Here is a 20404-nt window from a genome sequence, read left to right as displayed (position 1 = left end):
AATGTGCAGTCATGATAGTGGGAATCTGGAAAAGATAAGAATAGGAAATGGAAGAGATGTTGGGCTGAGAAGAGGAACAGGACATGATGTGTTTTTGTAGGCGGGGACCATGGTATGACTCTTTAAGAAGCTATTTGACCCCATAGCACCAACCACTCAGTATTGTGACATAGCACTATGACTTGGAAGCATCATGCCTTAGTCCATCAGGTTAAAGCCCAGTGGGACACCTTCTAGACACTTTGCCAATGCTAGGCAAATTATTTTATCTCTTTGAGCCTCATTGTTTTGTTTCTGGGTTTTTTTTTTTCCATCTTTTAGCTAACAGAATTAGTATATATCTTACAGGGTTGTTCTGGTAGGCTAAAAAAAAAATCCAGTGGCATGAAAGTACCCAGTAACATTCCCTGGCACGTAAATATTAATATCTTCTCTGACATTCAGATGATGGTCTGTAAATTTGAACTGAAAATAATTTCATTAGACGATTACAAACAAATTCAAGGTTATCGTGATTATTAATAAATAATGAAAAAATGTCACGGAAGAAGAATGTGTGCTACAGAAGGGAAGGGAATGGATGGCAGAGGAAGACAAGGCAGAAGAGTAGAGGGAAGGAGAGAGAAAGAAACGCTAGACACATTTTTCATGGTAAGTAATATTGATTCAAAACAAAACAGAGCTTTACCTGGACTTTATGCAGAGAAACCTGGCTAATAGAGACTCAGGCAAGCAAGGGTCCTCTGTGAAGCAGCCCTCCTGGATGCCAGAGAACCACTCAGAGCCTCTGTCACAGGTTCCTGTGTTCATTCTTTTTCTCTGGCCCCCTGAGTCAGGGAGCAATAATTCTTTCTAAGCTGGCTCCTGAACGTTAATTTAGATCTATTGAGTTTACAGGGATTACCTTGCTTCCTTTGTAGTAAATAAAGCCATAAACAGCCGGTGAAATGGATAAATGGCTCCAGGCGAGCTGCAGCATTTAATCAATGACAAAAGCTGTTCATCGGGTTCAGTGTAGAAGAGAGGAGCCCAGGGCCAGGACCACAGCCATGGGACAGCATAGACTTCAGCAGCCTGAGAAGCAGCAGGATCTTTGGTCAGTACCAGCTTCTACTTACCCAATATGGATGATGCCTCACGCATTTTCTTTTTACTTTTTGTTTGGCTTGGTATAATTATTTGAATTCCTATATTTGGAAAAAAGATGACATAGAAAACATGAAGGGAAATGCAGAGATAAAATAAAAAAGCCATATTCAACCCCAAAGAAATCACACAGTTTAATTTTTTCATGTTTATATCTTGTCACTGATTGCATATATGTATTATATGTATCATGTTTGCATTTCTTTTTTTTTTTTGAGATGGCGTCTTTCTCTGTCACCAGGCTGGAGTGCAGTGGCACAATCTCGGCTCACTGCAACCTCCGACTCTCAGGTTCAAGTGATTCTCCTCCCTCAGCCTCCCTAGTAGCTGGAACTATAGGCACTTGCCACCACATCCAGTAAATTTTTTTTGTATTTTTAGTAGAATGGGGTTTCACCATGTTGGCCAGGCTGGTCTCGAACTCCTGACCTCAAGAGAGCTGCCCACCCTGGCCTCCTAAAGTGCTGCAATTACAGGCGTGAGCCACTGTGCCCAGACCATGTTCGTATTTTAATTTTGCTCCCTAACAACCCATTCTCCTCAGGTCATCAGAAAGATTGCCTTGACATATAAATGTGATCACACTGTGCACTGCTTACATCCTGCAGGAGTTTGTTCAGGGTCTTCAAGACATAGTCTCAAATCCTTAGGAGACCCCTGCCTTGCTCGGTCCAGCCCTCCTCATCTCTCTTCCTCTTCTGGCAATCTCCAACTTACTAGATTCCTTCCACTTCCTGTTCTCAATCACCCCCTGAGTTTTCTCTTCACACTTGACCTTAGTCCAGCTTTATCCTCTTTCTCAAACATGCTTCACCTATTCATCGCTTGAAGAACACGTTCTACCTGTGTCAAAGTACTATTCCTTGCTCCAATATAAACTAGATTCTTCTCATCAGATCATATCTGAATACTTTATACTTTTCTACTTCTGCTTCATTGAACTGATTACAGCCTGGGGATTTTTGTTTCATGACCTTCTTGCCTGTAGAATGTAACTTGCTCGTAGACTGTAAGTTTCTTGAAGGTGGAGAAATCTATATATTCACCTCTGTATATGCAGTTCCTGGTTGAGTGCTTACATCATTCTTGAATATTTGCTGATGACTGAATTTAAAGATAAGTTTTTACATTCTGCCCTTTTCAGTTAACATTACATCATAAACAATGATGTCTTTGATTAGTTGCTGACTATTCCATCAAATAGATATCTTATTTTACTTTATCATCCCCTTGTAGTTGGATAATTGAGTGTAGTCCAGTGTTTTTTGTGCTTATAAACAATGCTTATCTTTCCTTGGCTGATACATTTAAAAATTATTTCCAGGAAAATGAGTTAAGTTCAATGAAGTTTTTTTTCTCTAACAGACACCGTTATTAAAGTACTTGTCACAGATCGTACTGAGAATTCCTACCCAGAGGACATACAAGTGAGGTGTGAGTGGGGACTTAAATTTGGGAAAATGGCAGGAGGGGACACCAGGTAGAATAACGCTCTCAACCCAACAAACTCAAACTCTGAATGAATGGTGAAAGCCACTATAGATATAACATAAAGAAAAGGCTTTGGCTGTGTTCCAACAAAAGTTTATTTACTGAAACAGAGGCAGGATGGGCATAGCCCTAAGGACATAGTTTGCCAATTTCTCTTCAACGGAATGAAATTACATGCTATTTGTAAGATTCGATGCCTAGTACATAGACTGAAACTAATAAAATAATAGCTATCATTGAGATGATGATGATGATCATCATGATTGGCATCTGCCAGTCTATTGAACTTGGCTACCTGCCATTATCCTGAAGAGTTTGGGATACTGACTTCTGTAATAAACTCTGGTGAGTCTTCCTGCTGGCAGTTTTGCAGAGATTAATACATCTCTCAATGAGACTAACTTCCCTTTCTTTGGGTATATTCCACTATTATGCAAGAATTCCTAGAGTCCTTTGCAATTTTCAGCCCATCCAATTGGACACATTAGTTTAACGCATATAATTACTTCTCATTGGAGTCACAGTTGATATGCCACAGTGCTATTAGAGTCATCATCAATAATCACTCTAGCTCAATACCATCTCCTGCTTAAGCCTTCTGATCAGTTGAGATTTGCCCACATATTAGATAACACCCAACAAATGAGGTCTGTGCCTTAGCACTCAGCTTGTGAGGACTGCTATATTTTCCATGTGCTACAGTGGAAAAGTGTTGGCCACATAAACCAGGCGTTGCAACTCTCAGCACCATGTAGGAGCAGGTGGGTTGATGCCCACCTCTGTATCCTTATGGTTCTGGAAGCAGAGAATAACTTGGGCTAATGGGAGAGGAAAAGACCACAGTTATACTTAACTATGTATTTAACTCAGCACACTCCATAAGGCATATTAAGGGTCATCTGGGGGTAATTTTTAATCCTCCTCTGAAGCACCAGGATATTCAGCATTATTCTGGCTCAGAAAATTTGATGCCAAAGAAAAGGAGCCCTGGCTCCATCAGCTGTATCTTATGCTCAGCAACTTCCTCGCACGGGGGCTAAGAAGGTGGCTCCTCACCATTTTCCTTTATTCCAGCTCTGCCATCTCTTAACTTTTCTTTTTTCCAGCTCTTATTTATTTTTTATTTATTTGTTTCTTTTTTACGCTACTCACAAAAAATTGGTTCGAGAGTCCTGTGGTTTGGTTAACCAGTGATAGGCCTTTACTTAAAAAAAATTGTATTACATGTTTTTAAGGTATGCTACATAATGTTTTGATTTACTTATACACAGTGAAATGATTACTACAGTCAGACAAACGTATTCTTTGCCTTCCATTGCTACCTTTTAAATTTTTGTGCTAAGGGAACATAAAAACTGCTCTTTTAGCAGATTTTCAGTGTGCAATATTATTAATTATAATTCTCTGGCTGTACATTGGCTCTCTAAGCATATGCATCCAACTGAACTGCACATGCGTACACTTTGGCCAATTTTCCCCATTCCGCCTTCTCCCTGCCACTGGTGACCACTGTTCTACTCTCTGTTCCTATTTGACTTTTCTTTTTTCTTTTTTTTTCCAATTTGGTGTATAAGTGAGATCTCACAGTGCTTTTCTTTCTGTGTCTGGGTTATTTCACTTAGCTTAATACCTTCTGAGTTCATCTGTGTTGTCAAAAATGGTAGTATCTCCTCTTTTTTAAGGCTGAATAATATTCCTGTGTGTGTGTGTGTGTGTGTCACAATTCTTTTTTGTCTTTATCTGTTGACAGATACATAAGTTGTTTCCATATTTTGGTTATTGTGAATCATGCTACAAGGAGTTTGGGAGTGCAGATATCTCTGTATAGATGTAGCTCATTTCAATTCTTTTAGACCCAGAAGTGGAATTTCCTGGATCATAATGATGGTTCTATTTTTAATGTTTTGAGGTACCTCTATCCTCTTTTCCATAGCGAATCCATTCTTTATATGATTTTTTTTTTTTTTTTTTGAGACAGGGTTTCACTCCAGTCATTTAGGCTAGAGTGCATTGGCATAATCACAGCTCCCTGCAGCCTGTAGCTCCTGGGCTCAAGCGATTCTTCTGCTTCAGTCTGCTAAGTAGCTGGGACTATGAGTGCATGTCACTAGGCCTGGCTAACTTTTTAATTTTTTGTAAAGACAGAGTCTCCCTATGTTGCCCAGGCTGGTCTTAAACTCCTGGGGTCAAGTGGTCCTCCTGCCTCAGCCTCCCAAAGTGTTGTGAGTACAGGCATGAATCATCATGACTGAGAAAGTTTATTATATAAATAATTCTAATAAGTTAAAATATTGCAGAAATGTAAATTGATTAATGCATCAAGTAACATGTTATTACATAAGTTTCTGGTTTGATCGATCACCTTTGAATTCTTAAGTCAGCAGTAAGGGGGAGGAAGGCAGAAATTAATATATGGTACCAAGCACCAGCCTTAACTTAGTGTCTGGCATTTAATTATTGGTTAAACGACTAAGTAAATGGGACCCTACCAAGTACAAGTTCAAATCTGCCTGGTCTTAAAGTAAATTGTGATTGAAACAGGAAAGACCTTCATATTGCCTGTGAGGCACTGATCATATGGCAGGTGCTGTTCTGAACGTATTAACTTACTTTGCCATAGCTCATTTCCTTTCACAAGTTTATTTCTATCATTCTAATTTTACAAATAGGAAAACCGAGACTCCGGAATGCTAAATAACTTCTCAAGGATGCACTATGGGAAATCAGCAGCTGAGTTAAATTTAGAGGCAGAACTGCCTAACCCCGGACCTGTGGTCTTAGCCACTGTGTGGCAGTGCCATCCTGCTGGCTGGGGGCATGGAGACTTTACTGTCCATGGGCCTGGTGGCCAACTGCCCTGAGGGCATCTGAATACCTTTTCTGATCCCTGCCATGTGGCCTGGTTTCTGACTTGAGGGCTTGAGTTTCTCTGGTCCTCTACTGCATTTGAAATCTTCACTATGCATTCAGTTAGTTGTCTAGGTCTTGAAAATTCTGCATTTTGCCTGCTGGTCTTGTCTTTCTGATCCCAGGTTTTGCTCCTTGCACCAACTACCCCTGCAGGTCAGCTACAAAGAGATTGGTCAGCCAGAGTTCATGGGCTTGGGAAGGAGACCCCCTCCTCCATCTGTTTCTCTCTTCTGCCCACTTAATCTGATACCCCTTTCTCTCTCTCAGGGCCATTGTTAAGCCTGAGCCTTGTACACCTTGCTGGTTACTCTATTCTGGACTACTGTCCAACCAACATAGAGAATATCTCTATAGGAAAGTTGATTTCCTTGATTGGTAATCTCCAATTGCATTCTTCTCCTTCTCTCTCCCAGTTCCAACAAATTCCACAGCTTCAATGGTCAGAATCATGAAACATATTTTTGTATTTGTTAAAAACACATATCCTGCTAGGGCAGAAAACACTCTTGGAGTTGCTTTGTAGCAGACCACTTACTCTCTCTGAGCCTAATTGTCCTATCTCCAAAATTGGGACTGTACCAAGATCTTTCTCCTTGGGGAGTGTGAGGGTAAGAGGTAAAGGGTCGGAAGCTCCTGATACCTGGTGGTTGCTTAGTAAACGGTGACTTCATTGCTATGGTGGGTGTTGTAAATTGCACTTTCATAGGGCTTATGCAGCTGTGTGTGGTGGAGCACCGACCTCTTTTACCCCTTCACTGTAAGGTCAGCCTGGCTTTGCTCATCCACACTTCCAAACTTCTCAAATTTGCAAAGATCCAAAGAAACAGGTCTGGCATGCACATAAGTTAATTAAGAAAATGACTGAGATCAAAGGAGGCAGAGGTGGTTAGGAAAGAAAAAAGAAAGAGAATTGGGTTCAAAGTGTGGTTGTTAATTACATGCTCTGGATTTATAATGCCAAGAGGGCACATCCACCAGAATACAGAATGAAGGAATAAAATAAATTAACAGAGAAACTCCGCCTTGTGTTGATTCTCTGTAATAGTCCAGAGTCCTTGTGAGTAATGAATAGCAAGTTAAGAAGCCAATTTACTCAGCAATTTAAAGAGTCCTTTTAGAAACCGTTTTAAGGAAAAAAGCCGAGATTGTGGAGGAAACTGGGAACTACATCACAAGAAAGAATCACTGTTATTAATTCCTGGGGGAAGTCATGCTTTAGAGTAGGAATTCATTGACCAGCAAGGTTATTATGGACTGGCGGATGGTGTAGAACTGAGGAAATGAGATAACTGGAGATCTTAAGACCAGAGATGGAATCTGAGTTCTTCCCTCATGTTCTCTGTGACTTCAATAAGTCCACTAAGCTCTCTGAGCTTCATATTTTTATTCTACAGGTGAAAAAAAATACATTTTTTTTTTGAGACAGAGTCTTACTCGGTCACCAGGTGCCAGGCTGGAGTGCAGTGGCATGACCTCGGCTCACTGCAACCTCCGCCTCCTGGGTTCAGGCAATTCTCCTGCCTCAGCCTCCCAAGTAGCTGAGACTACAGGCATGCGCCACCATGCCCAGCTAATTTTTTTGTATTTTTAGTGGAGATGGGGTTTCACCATGTTGGCCAGGATGGTCTCAATCTCTTGACCTCGTGATCCACACGCCTTGGCCTCCCAAAGTGCTGGGATTACAAGCATGAGCCACCGTGCCCTTCCAAGAATACATGTCTTATCAGACCTGAGGGATAGTGTGAGGATCAAATGGGGCCAACGATTTTGCAATGGGTTAAAATCCTTTAGACCAGGGCAGTGATGATGTAGAAGATAATGGTCAGCACGATGGTGCTGATGTCGAAAAGGGTTCAGGATCAGGCTAATGTAAAGTTCAAGTTGACTCCTAGATGTCACAACCTTAAGGACAATGCCAGAGTCTATTTATCTGCCTCAAATATCATCCCAATGGCTCTCTTATTTGGGTGCTTGATTATAGCACACATATCATCCCTGATGGGCAGCATGCTATTTTTCTTTCCATTGAATTGCCATTGTATTTTTCTACCCATCAGCTGATCTCTCAATCTATCATTTAATATAATCCACCTCAATTTCTTTTGGGTGAGTGTCGGGGAATATGGGGACTAGATCTAACACATGTTGAGCTGTATGAAATGCCAGGAGCTGCCCATTCCTCATGCCACCACATCCTTGCAGCAAAACATGAGATATCTTTTATTAATTCAATTTCGTATTTGAGAATGCTGAGGCATGTCCAATGTGATATAATATGAAACAACAGAGTCCCCAGAATTAAGACCACATCTGTTTAATTTTGTTTGATAAATAATCTAATTCTCTTGGTGTGTTTAACCTTGGTCCATTCAGATGAGCTGCATTTTAAGCTTTACATAGAAAAGTAATCCTGGCTTTTGAAAGATTATATTTGAAAGCCCAAAACTACAGTTTGAGTCTTCAGAAAAAAATAAAAAGTTTCAGTCCATGCTAAAGGTATATTTATTACAGTGAACCATTAGCATCACTCTCCTCCCCCTGGCCCAAACTGACAACCAGTGCTAGCAGGAAGTTCCCAGGTTAACTAAATAAAATGCCACTTTGATTGACAGAATGCTGGTGGTGTATTCGTAGGGTTGCTTTGTCTCCAGCACCCCACTGGTCAACGGGAACAAGGGAGCTATTTTCAGAGTTATTAGCTGTGTTTGAGCGGCGCTGTCTGCCAAAAGAAGCAGTGGCGTTTGGACTCAGATTTTATCTCAGATGTAATGTGGAGAGACACTGTTGACACCTCCCTCTGATAAAGGTAGGTACCAGAGGTACCCACAGTACTAGCCTCGGATTCCAGGTACTCCAGTCCCAACAGTACTAGCCTCTTGGAGAAGTCATGACTTAAATGTGATTTTCAATTTCTGAAAACACTGATGAGATAAAACAAAGCTTTCCAGAGAGAAGAAAGAAGATTCTAAAAGGCAACGACTGATAAGAAAGGCCGAATGCAATGCTTCTCCAAATATGCAGGCATTCTATGGGGAAAACGAATAGGTTTCATAGGCGATGGGGTATCTACATACTCATAAATGGGATTAAATTCTTATTTAAGTAACGTTAAACACTTACAATGTCGCAGGACTTCTCAGAGTGTCCCTAAATGTATGACATCATTCCTCATTTACCATCCCTGTTCCTGCGCTCTCCTTTCCATAATGTCCCTGCTCTAATGTTCAGTGAGACGTGATTGAGAAAGCCTGGGATTATATCAGCAGGTGAGCTCAGCAGGTGCTACAGATGTGTTCTCAGGGTTCAGGCACTTCTCAGAGGAGGTAGTTAGCTGTACTGTTTGTTATTTTAAATAAAAATCTGTTTAGAAAAGAAAATGTCTTATTTATATGCCTAGATCATGTGCTTTTTTTTTTACCTTTTACTTAGTCATTCCTCTAGTCAGCCTTAGATACTTTACCCCATAATCTTTAATTAGATTAGATGCACATGCACACACACACACACACACACACCCCATAACCCCTGGACGTGTCCTTTAATTTTCTTCATGAGAACATGTAGTAAGTAACTGTGTGACAGATCTCTGTTAAGGACCTTGGATTTGAAAACATGAATAATTACTAATTTCAAGGAGCTCAGGATTTGGTGTGTGTGTATAGTGTGGCAAAATAGAAACCCACAAAGTAAACTCAGTTACTTACAAACCACTCTTACTAAGCGCCATGAGTGCAATAACAGTAGAGACTTAGAAAAGTTGTAACACTTATCCTAGGTGAGGGCACTCCGGAGATGAGAAACTGACTTCACATGGTAAATTGAAAAAAAATATAGAAACTATTAAATAGTCCATTTCAGATAAATTTCTAGATCGATGTAATGATCACATTCCTGACAGACCATGCAGTGCTAACAATGAGATTTTCCTGATCGAGTTCTGAAGATTTTGTGCTTCTCTTCACACCTTCTTGGCTTCCTTCTCTGATTTAGGTTTTACGTCTTAGGCCACATAATTAAATTACTTGTATGCGTGCTTAACTGAGTGTGTTGGAATAAACCAAAATGCAGGCAATTATTGATTTCTTTTAAAACATAAGCATTTTAATTGCTGTGTAAGTTGTTAATAATCTGTAACTATTAGTGTGTTAAAGAATGAATCAATGAGAAGTAAGATTTAGACAGCCATCATATCTGAGTAGAAATAGCTTCTTTCCTTCCCTAAATATCACCATTATCAATCAGAGTTTGACGTTATCTCATTATTGCTAAGGTTTTAGCTAATTTCAGCCTGTCTCATTTTTCTAGTGATAAACTTCTGAATTGTGCCTATGCTGAGAATTTCTAGAGCTGACTTTTTCTATAAAAACTAAATGAATGCAGAGACATTTGAATTGGAGATAATGCCGTGGTGTTTGCATGGAAATGTGAATGAATCCCACTTAGACAAACTTGAAGGAAGGGTTCTGACTGTATTTTGTTTCCCAATCTGGAAATGATTCTCAGAGGAGAGACAGGGGTTTATTAGTAATATTGAGAAAGAATGATGAGTTATGCTAAAATAAGAGTGTTATAAAAATAAACTTCTACAGGGTAGTAGATGGAGGCTGTTCACAGTGCTTAGTAGGGGCCCAGTAATCCATTCACAATGACTGAGGCTGGGTTGAATCCACAGTTCTTAAATGATTACAACTTGGCTTCTCCGTTATTTCATAGAGACTTTCCCAGAGATCAGCTCACTTGCTTCCCTGGTGTTTTGCAGTTTGGGGAAGTGTCAGTGCAGAGCTGGGTGCATTATTGACCTCCCTAGCATCACCTAGTTGTTTCCAGGCATTTCAAGACATTGGGGATCGTTTAAATAGTTCCTGTAAACATACTCAGAACTGTGTCATACCTATACTCAGACACTGTCCTTCCAGACCAGCTTCAATTACCTTACTCGTGCTGTGGGTAAGCCCAGTCTCTTGTTTCTCCTCTCATTGCCACACAGCTTAATCCTCTGGCTTGGATCCCCTCAGTGACTTCATCCACACTGGGAGACTCTAAACCAATGACCCCCAATTTGTTCACACCTCTTTGGGTACATGTCCTTGGATAGTTTCTACCATATTACCACTGAGCTTGGCTACACAACTTTTTGAGCAATGAAATAACAGCAAACACGAATAACAACTCCTAATTTAGCCTCTGCCTCTGGACTCACTTCCTATGTATACATCTGCACTCACCCAGATTGGACCAGCTGCTTTTGCTCCAGCCCTCATTCGTCCCTAGCCTTGGGTAGCTTCTTGGACTCTTATCTCCCAGCTTCATCCAGTCTGGCCCATCCAGCTGTTGTCCTAGCTCTGGTTCTGACCCCAGAGAACTGTGGTTGCCTTTGCCAGAAGGGGCTGATGGTACCTAATAGCAAAGCTCCCACCACGTGCTGCAGCAGGTGCCACTGGGAAAGAGCTCCTGAAGACAGAGCTTGAAGCACAGAGAGACTTCCACAGATGCTGAGGTTATCATGTTTTCGGTGACGAGCAGTGTCAGGAATTGACAGAAGAAACAGGAGGGGGATAAAACAAAAATAAAAGAAACCTTCTTTCCCTGCTTAGTCAGAGACCCATTAACTAAGAACCACAGGTTCTAGAATGAAGGAGAAAGGGTAGCAACTGCCCAGTCAGGCCTGGACATTGATGGGCTCACAGAGGCAGAAAGGCACAGGCTTAGGTGAGTCACAGCCAGTACTGGAAACCCTGCAGTATCTAGACCCACTGGACCTGAAGGCATCCTGCGTATTTGGGAGCCATACATTGGGTCAAACCCTGACAAGTGCTGAAATCTTGTGGTCCAGGGAGAGTGCAGTTTCCCAGAGTCAAACATCAACTACTGAGTTAGTGTTGCTTCATGCTTATTAAACATATTAGTATAGTTCAACTGCATGAGAATCTGTGTGGCTTTTCAGACATTTCTCTGAAGGGCTGAAAGAGGGAAAGACTCCAACGCTAAAAATTTCCATGGAGGTAATTACCAGTAGAAATCCAGGCAAGCTGTACAGATGCAAGCACTTCATAAGCAGCTTTATTTTTTGATCTGCACCCATTGTGTTTTATTTTGTTTCACGTCACTCCACATTCTGGGCTACTCAGAGAAAAATGCACATCAAGTTTATGGAGTAAGCTGATTTTAATTTGCGTATCAACTGTGCCATTTTATAGTGTGTGTCACCGAAGAGGCTTCTGTGGCGCTCGAGCCTTGGTTTTCTCAGAAAATGAGTAGCAAAATTATCTCATAAGGGACTTGAAGATTGATTTAGACTCTAAAATAAAAGGAACAGCACCGTGCCTGGTACAGCAGGAGGTACCAACAAAAATCTCCCAGTAACTAGTATCATCAGTCTGGGAATTTTAAAGCATCTTGTCATTTACTCATAATTTTCAGAAGACAATAAAAAGGAAAGCAGAATTCTGACCTACCCACCAGCCACAAAGCACTCATCACCCTGGGTATCTAGTTGTACTACTGCCATATGGCTTGATTCTTCCTCCTTTCTCTCAAGTACAAGAGCTGAGATGATCAATCACATTCACCCATGACAGAGCTGAGGGGAAGCAGCTTGGAGATGAATGGCTGAAGAACATAAAGAATAATGACATTAACATATACATATATGAGGAACACTTTAAAATTGCTTTCAGCAGAAAGGAGAGAGAGAGAGAGAAAAAATCAAATCCTCCTGTTGAAAATTGTAAAACATGCTGACTCTTTAGTAGAAGAAGAATCGTACCCCAGGCCGATGCTATTCATAATGAATTATATGGTGGTGACTTATTCATACCAAAGTTTTAAGAAACTTGCCAGATTGATGAAAAATGCATAGGTATGCACTTTAGTTTGACACCAGACAGAAGATGGAGAAGAAAAAGCCAAACTGGAAAGGGAGGGAGATGGAAGAACCAACAGGAAGCCTATGGGGTAGAAGAGTAAGAAAGGACAAACATTTTACAGCAAGAACTACACAAACAACACAAGCTACATGTTCATTTGAACTTCCCTAACATCCATTCCTGAGATCACGGAGAGCTGTAAGTTTCAGGATAGATCTAAGATACAATGAGGGCAGACACAGTGATTAACTGGGAAGAACACAGGCTTTGGATTCAAGCTGACCAGATTCAAACCTCAGTTCTGTTCATTCCTGGAGATGTGGCACTAAGGAGCTACCTACCCTCTCTGACTCCAGTTTCCATGTCTCTTCAATGTTAAGCCTAATGATATTCATGAAACTGACTGAAAATTGAATCAGAACAGTTAAACTAAGCTTAAAGTAGAAATTTAAACTCCAGAAGTAAAATCCAAACAGGAGCCATTAAGAACCCACACAGCCATAAAAATATCTGAGGTCAAAATCAACTAGGAGTTGACTTGGAAGGCTGACACAGAAACCACAAAAGCTATGGGAGAGGACCTGTGGTTAAATAGGCTTCACGTTTTATGGTACAGCTATCTCTTGTTCTCTGTCTTCTAGAGAAGGATTTATGTGTATATACATGTATATATTTTCATAGTGAAAACTTAAGACATATAATTAGCCAATGCTTTAACAGTACAAAATAGTGAATCTAACATCCCCTTCTACCCTCTCTTAGCCCAGACCCTTGTTTCTCACCCAAGTCAAACACCACTGGCAATGTCTTATGTATTTTTAAGCCCATGTATAAAAATATACACATGTAGATGAGATGTAGATACAGATGTATGCGGGGATATAGGTTTAGGTGCAAATGTATATGTAGATGTAGGTGAGATGCAGATGAGATGTAGACAAGTGTGTAGATAAAGATTCAGATGTAGATGATAGATGTCTGTGTGTATACAGATTCAGGTGTAGATGTAGGTGAGATACAGATGCATGTGTAGATAAAGATCCAGGTGCAGATAGGTGAGATATGAATGCATGTGTAGGTACAGTTGCAAATGTAAGTGTACATGTAATTAAGGTGTAGATGTTGTTGTAGACGGTGAAATATGAACGTATATGTAGATGCAGGTATAGATGTAGATGTGAGAGACAGATGTAAATGTTGCTGCAGACATAATTATACATGTGGATGTACATGCATATATAGGTAAGATGTAGCCATAGGTATGAACGTAGGAATAGATGCAGCTTTAAGTATAGATATAGATGTACCTGTGTGATGAGATTTAGATACAGATTTAGCTGTGGGTTTAAGTGGAGAAATAGGCATAGATACAGATGCAACTGTAGGTTTAGGTGCAGATACAGGTATACATGAGGCTATTTCATCACTACCGCCCTTTCTATGTACAGTTCATAGTGTACTGTATTCACTTTTCTATAGCTTGACCTCTCTCCTTTTATCTTTGGTATTGTTCCACAGCAGCCAGAGAGGCGAATTTAATACTCTCTAAGCACTCACAATACTCCAATGTATACATGAACCATAATGAGTTTTCCTAATCCCCTATTGAAGGACATTTCAGTTATGTCTAATTGTTGCTTTCACAAACAAAGTCACAGTGATTTCTTTGTGTGTGTGTGCGTGCATTTTTGGAGTGCTTTCTTATGTGACCATCAAGAAATTTGATGAAGTGGAATTGTTGGGCCAAATGGTGCAAGCATTAGCACTTTTACAGATATCGCCAAAATGTAGGGCTCCAAATCCCAGGTGAACGGTCGAATTCATTTGAAAGGCACAGTACTCCAACCCTACAACCCGACAATAGTCATCACAAATAAGCCTAGATTACCCTTTATTTTTGTAAATATCAACCCTCATTCATCTGTTTCTACAACAAGTAAATGCTTGATCACCTGAGAGCCATCTGACCACAATCATCACTGAGCTATACCTTATTTATTGCATTTTAGAAGGAAAGAAACTGGTCTATTATTATTAGTCCTTTAATATGTTAGCTTTGTGTACATCATATTCTAGAGATTCATAATTCAAAAATAATGCTAGCTTAGTCTCGGGTGCAATGCTTTTATGAGAAATGCAAACTTCGACAGAAATTACCACCTCGGCACATAGGCATTTTTCACTAATTCTTAAAATGTGTCAATGATACTTGGATTGAATACTTGTTTTATACAAAATAAAATGCTCCTTTCTAAATATATTTTTGGACTCAAATTCCTTTCACTGTTAGGATGTAGCTTGTGGATTTTTAGGTCAAATTAAATGTAAAGTTAAGCAATGGAAAGTTCTTTAGGGAATGATTTAACCCATTTCCTATGATCAAAGAAAGCTGGGGCACCAGGGAAGTCATATAGCTCATTGAACTCATGCGGTGTAACCTCAAGTTACCTTGGTTGGATGCCAACTTATATTGTAAGAAATTTTATGTGTGTTTTTAAATTTATGCCTCACTTTGAGATGTTGTTTTTCACATTTTAAGGGGCTTAGAAAGATTAAACCTCCACATGAAGTGATTCTCAAAGTGTGGTGTTATGACTAGCCTCAGCAGCACCACGTTGGAAGTTGTTAGAAATGCACATTTCCAAGGGAAGTCACTGTCGCCAGAGTCGGATCCACTGCCACCGCCCAGATCCCTGCACCTGCTGTTGGAGAAGACCTTCAAGCGGTGCCACACCTTCAAACAAAGAGCAGACAGTGTCCGACTTCTTCGAGAGCAGCATCCATCCAAACTCCCGGTGATAGCAGAATGCTTCAAAGGTGAGAAGAAGCTTCCTATCCTGGATAAAATGAAGTCCCTTGTACCTGACCATGTCAACATTAGTGAGCTCATCAAGATAATCAAAGGCACGTACAGCTCAATGCTAATCAAGCCTTCTTCCTGTTGGTGAATGGACACAGCACGGTGAGCATCTCCACACCAATCTCAGAGGTGTGTGAGAGTGAGAAGGATGAAGATGGATTCCTGTATGTGGTTTATTCCTCCCAGGAGATGTTTGGGATGAAATTGTCTGTGTAAAACTAGAAAAATGCATCTATTCTAGAATTGTTTAAAACCTTACCAAGGGGAAAAAAAAGGATGTTACCAACTGAGATCGATCACATCATCTAACTGCAGATCATTGAACAGTAGTATTCCCACCTAGGAGTGTTAGGAAGTTGTGTTTGTATTTCGAGCAGAAAATCTGAGCTCCAAGTGAGCACATTCAACTTTGGAAACTATATTATTTAATGTAGGCTAGCTTGTTTTCAAATGTAAAAGTTTAAAAATAAAATATTTTGCATTAAATAAAGAGAAAGAAATGAGCATTTCTAGTCCCTGCCCCAGACATAAGAAATCAGAAATCCTGGGCCAGACCCCTGCAATCCATGGACTGAGCAGTCCCCCAGGTGTTCGCCTTCACACTGAAGCTGGACAGCCACTTCTCTAAATCTTCCACAGAAAGTTTGGGCAGAGGCTGGTCTCTTGCTTCCAACCCAGCACTTCTTAAACAAAGCCCTTAGCGATTCAGAGTTATCTGGGATGGGAATTTTAGCTTAGGGAATAGTTTCTGCCTTTCCTTCTTTTGCTCCTTGCAATGGCACTGTTCCTTGTCTAGGCAACCATCCTGATGTTTTCTCTTTTTCGTTTTCCGAATATGAGAAGATGAAGCAGAAGAAAAAATAGTTACAGAAGTATGCCTATATTGTGTGCTTATATAGTGGGTATATTTTTATCCAATTTGAAGTATCTAAATTTTTACTCAGTTATTAATAAACAAGAAGTATTTTATACCCTACACCCTTTTTAATGGAGAGTTTAGAGTTAGCTAAAAATTAAAAATGACTCTATAGCAACAGCGGCAACTTTCTGGCTATATTTACAAATTGCCTTTGACAAAAATGTTCCCAGACACTGTTTGTTAATGTTCTAAAACCTAAGTTTACATAAGGTATTTGGACATAGATTAGAGCTGAGTTATCCACAAAAACAAATGACATCAGGCGATGTATTTAACTCACTTGGACATTCCAGGCGTAAGAGGACTGTAAAATGGAGAGGACTTCTGCCACTGACAGGAGTTTCTCTTATGCTTTCTACCATGTATGGTTAGAGGTGATTAAAACAGTGAATAGAACCATGCAGAGAAGTCTACTCAATGACTTCCTTCAGTGGATAAAATGCAAGTTATTGACATAACATAACAGGCTCCCCAAGGAGGCAGGACCTCCCTTCCATCCTTGCCAGTACAAAGAACTCCCTCTCCCTCATAAGCCTGAGATCGATGATCTGACTGCCTTCTCTTGTTCCCAAAATAATCAGGGTTAGGCACATCTAATCACCTCATCAGCACTCTAGAGTGGCACTACAATCCAAATTGAAATTGTCCTCTTACCCACTACTTTCTCTGTTACTTAATATGAACATGTTGGGCAAATAAGCATGTCTGAATCATCACTGAATCCTCAGACCTTCCTGAAGGCATGTCGCATAGCAAGACACCCAGAATTTGTTTGTTGATGGTAAAAGGAGATTCTTGAGTATGAAATATGGAGAATATAGTCAGTAACTGTACCTAATACTTGATTAATATTCTCAAGATGGTCTCTCTGTTTGTTCCTGAGGGCCTATAGGCCATCATCAGTAGAATGAGAAGTGATGCTAAAAATTCATTCAATCAAATACGCATTATTTTCTATTTTTTCTCATTAGTTCATCCAATCTATTTGGAAGCTCTTTACAGAGCGAAATTAGAAAACACAATCTATTAGCATATTATCTCGGTTTGTTCAGTTAGCTACTTGGTTGAGGCTTTTCAAGGCGGAGAGCAGAACTCTAAGAGGGACGCTGACCAGCAAAGAACTGCTTTTGAGAGGGCTCAGGACACAATGCATAAAAAAGACTTGGAATAAGATGGGAACAGGGAATCACTTAATTTTCATTCAAGTAAATTAGCAAAGATGTACAGAGTTCTAAAAGTTTAACACACAGATTATAAGCACATACACAGGTGATAAAGTTGATAAGTAAATACACACACACACACACACACACAAATATGAACCATCACACCTAACTAGACACACCAACAATGCAGAGTGCACATGGTTTGCATAAACTACATGACAAATAAACCACCAATATACTGCCCACCACAGACCTCTCCAGCATGACTCATTATCCACAGCACACCTCCGCGCCACACAGAGAAGTGATCTCCATTTACACTGCACACTCCAAATTACATTCAATCACATTTATATCACACACAACGTATCCACTTGTCCATTCATAGAACTTTTCACATTACTCACATCATGTGTGCACAGGTATAGCTCATATTTAAAAATACAATATTTAAACATTTACACACCACAAACCCATGAGCCCTCAAATTCATGACCACGTATCTCATACACATTTGTATTCTACCTGACTCAAACATTCCATTTCCTGTATAGTTAGTCCCCTGCTCTTCACAAGCTATACAGACAAACATGATATGAATCTCATGTCCCATTCCTTAAGGAGTCTCTCTCTGTCACACACACACACACACACACACACACACACACACATTTATACTCATATACATATTCACCTGTAATGATGCTACTGGCAGGTTGACCACATGTAAAACAGCCCCTTGATAACAAGCAAGACTGATGGACATTTGAAAAAGATGGTTTTGCTGGGTGCGGTGGCTCACACCAGTAATTCCAGCACTTTGGGAGGCTGAGGCAGGTGGATCACAAGGTCAGGAGTTCTAGACCAGCCTAGCCAACATGGTGAAACCCTATCTCTACTAAAAATATAAAAATTAGCTGGGTGTGTGGCAGATGCCTGTAATCTCAGCTACTTGGGAGGCTGAGGCAGGAGAATTGCTTGAACCCTGGGAGTGGAGGTTGTAGTGAGCCAAGACCATGCCTTTGCACTTTGCCTGGGCAACAGAGTAAGACTCTGTCATGGAAGAAAGAAAGAAAAAGAAAGAAGAAAGAAAGAGAGAAAAGAAAGAAAGAAAGAACAAAGAAAGAAAGAAAGAAAGAAAGAAAGAAAGAAAGAAAGAAAGAAAGAAAGAAAGAGAAAAGAAAGAAGAATGAAGGAAGGAAGAAGGAAGGAAGAAAGAGAAAGAAAGAAAAGAAAAGAGAAGAGAAAAGAAAAGAAAGAGGAAGGAAGAAAAAGAAAGAAAAAGAAAGAAAGGAGGGAGGGAGGGAAGAAAGGAAGGAAGGAAGAAAAGAAGGAAGGAAGGATGGGAAAGAAAGAACAAGATAGTTTTTAACAGCCATATGCTTGGTACCAAATGTCTGAAACATCCACATATGTCTGGCTGAAGCTTCTTCCCTGCATCAGGCTCTCTGCTGATGGTTCATAAGCACATAGCAAGAACACATTGAAATATTATCTCTGTTGCTGTCATAACCATCACTCCCCTTAATTATGCATTATAATTCACTGAACATGTCAAGGGAATAATGCTAGTTTTTATAACCTTTTTTCAGGGTGGGGACATAGAAGGTCTGAGAGGTAGTACAAAACTTCTGTAGTGTGATGTATTCAGGATGGATCAGAGTTAGGGCAAAGTTGACAGTCTGTCTTCTGGTCCCAGTAGACCAGTGATTCTCAACTGGGAGAGACTGTGATTTGCTGCCCAGAAGATATTTTGCGATGTCTGAAGACAAGTTTTGTTGGTTGTTATAACTCATGACAGGGTAGTTGCTACTGGCATTTAGTGGTTTTATACATCATACAGTGCACAGAATATCTCTCACAACAAAAAAAATCATCTGGCCCAAAATGTCAAAAGTGCTGAGATGGAGAAGCCCTTAGCTTGACTCCTGAGGCTTCCTGACAGTGGGGGGAGAAGCTGGGATCTGCCTGGCTTGGCACGGGCATACCTGTCAGGGGAAGACAGGGAATGGGTGGTTTGCTCTTCTCTCTTTTTAGTGGGCCATCTGGGCATACACCCTGGCTGAATTTAAAGGGCAGCGATAAGGTAGAGACAAAAATAGCTTCTCCCTATTGATATTATTTCCACATGTGCCATCCATAAGCCATCCTTCTAAGAAATGGGTATTTTATTGAAACAGAAGGATGGAAACCCCTGAACATGAGCTCTTGCTGAGCTTATGAATGACTACTCTTGTTCTTAACATTATGCATTTTTTCTTCAGTAGCAATTAAAAAGAAACCAGAAAGAGAAAATATCAGTTTCTTGATGCATGATGTAAATTAGGTAGACAGGCTTTCATGGTGCTGAAATACATCTCAGGGTCTTGCATTAATTCAATTAACAAGCAGGAGGGAAGACAGAGGCCTGCAAAGTTCCTGGCAGCCTTTCTTAACAAAAAGCCTGTCATTTTTCAGTCTGAATCCTCCCCATTGTCTTTATGTTTTGGGCATAGAAACTGTTGGGAGTTTGGAGAAATGAATATTTTTATAGAAGAAAAAAAAAGCTAGCTGTCATTTGGTTCATTAAAAAGTTTCTGTGAATGGTGATTTGTTCTTAGACCCAGATTTAAACCTGTGTCTCTTCTACGGTCTGCCATGAAGATGGTGGGATTCCTTGTCAAAAGATCGTTTCTGTGTTTTCTTCCTGGCAGTGGAAATGATTTGTGTCAAACCATCTCCCTTCTCTGTTCTGGGCCTCTTAATGATAAGGACCCTCAGCAAGTATGGTTTACAAACCTGCCTTAGCATCCAAATAACAGTGTAGTGTTTGGAAGGACCATCCAGGTTGATTCTCACAGGAATAAGATGGGTGACTTCAATAATATTATCTCTCTTTTATAAATGATGGAATGAACTAAAGGTGTGACTTGACCTTGGCCACTCAAAGTAGAGGTAGAGGTATTAAAATGCAGCTTTGTAAGGAATTTGAGAAGAGTGCAACTAATTTCTTACATTCACAGGTTCTCAACGTTACTTGCATACTGAAAATAATGGGGAACTTTAA

The 20404-nt window shown here is 40.2% G+C and overlaps 1 long non-coding RNA gene and 1 pseudogene across 2 annotated transcripts; both read left to right on the top strand.

The window, feature by feature from the left end:
* The first annotated feature begins 396 nt into the window (after positions 1-396).
* Positions 397-1096, top strand: LOC118148536 (uncharacterized). Its single transcript, XR_004735368.3, has 2 exons — positions 397-651; positions 921-1096. It is a non-coding gene; the product is annotated as an uncharacterized LOC118148536 (long non-coding RNA).
* Positions 1097-11985: 10889 nt separating this feature from the next.
* Positions 11986-15639, top strand: LOC144579800 (microtubule-associated protein 1 light chain 3 beta pseudogene; annotated as a pseudogene). Its single transcript, XR_013528212.1, has one exon. The product of XR_013528212.1 is annotated as a microtubule-associated protein 1 light chain 3 beta pseudogene (transcript).
* The last annotated feature ends 4765 nt before the right edge of the window (positions 15640-20404 follow it).

Source organism: Callithrix jacchus, chromosome 16, assembly GCF_049354715.1.
Source record: "Callithrix jacchus isolate 240 chromosome 16, calJac240_pri, whole genome shotgun sequence".
NCBI classification, from domain to species: domain Eukaryota; kingdom Metazoa; phylum Chordata; class Mammalia; order Primates; family Cebidae; genus Callithrix; species Callithrix jacchus.
The sequence above is the reverse complement of the archived record's forward strand: the minus strand, read 5'-3'. Positions and strand labels throughout refer to the sequence as shown.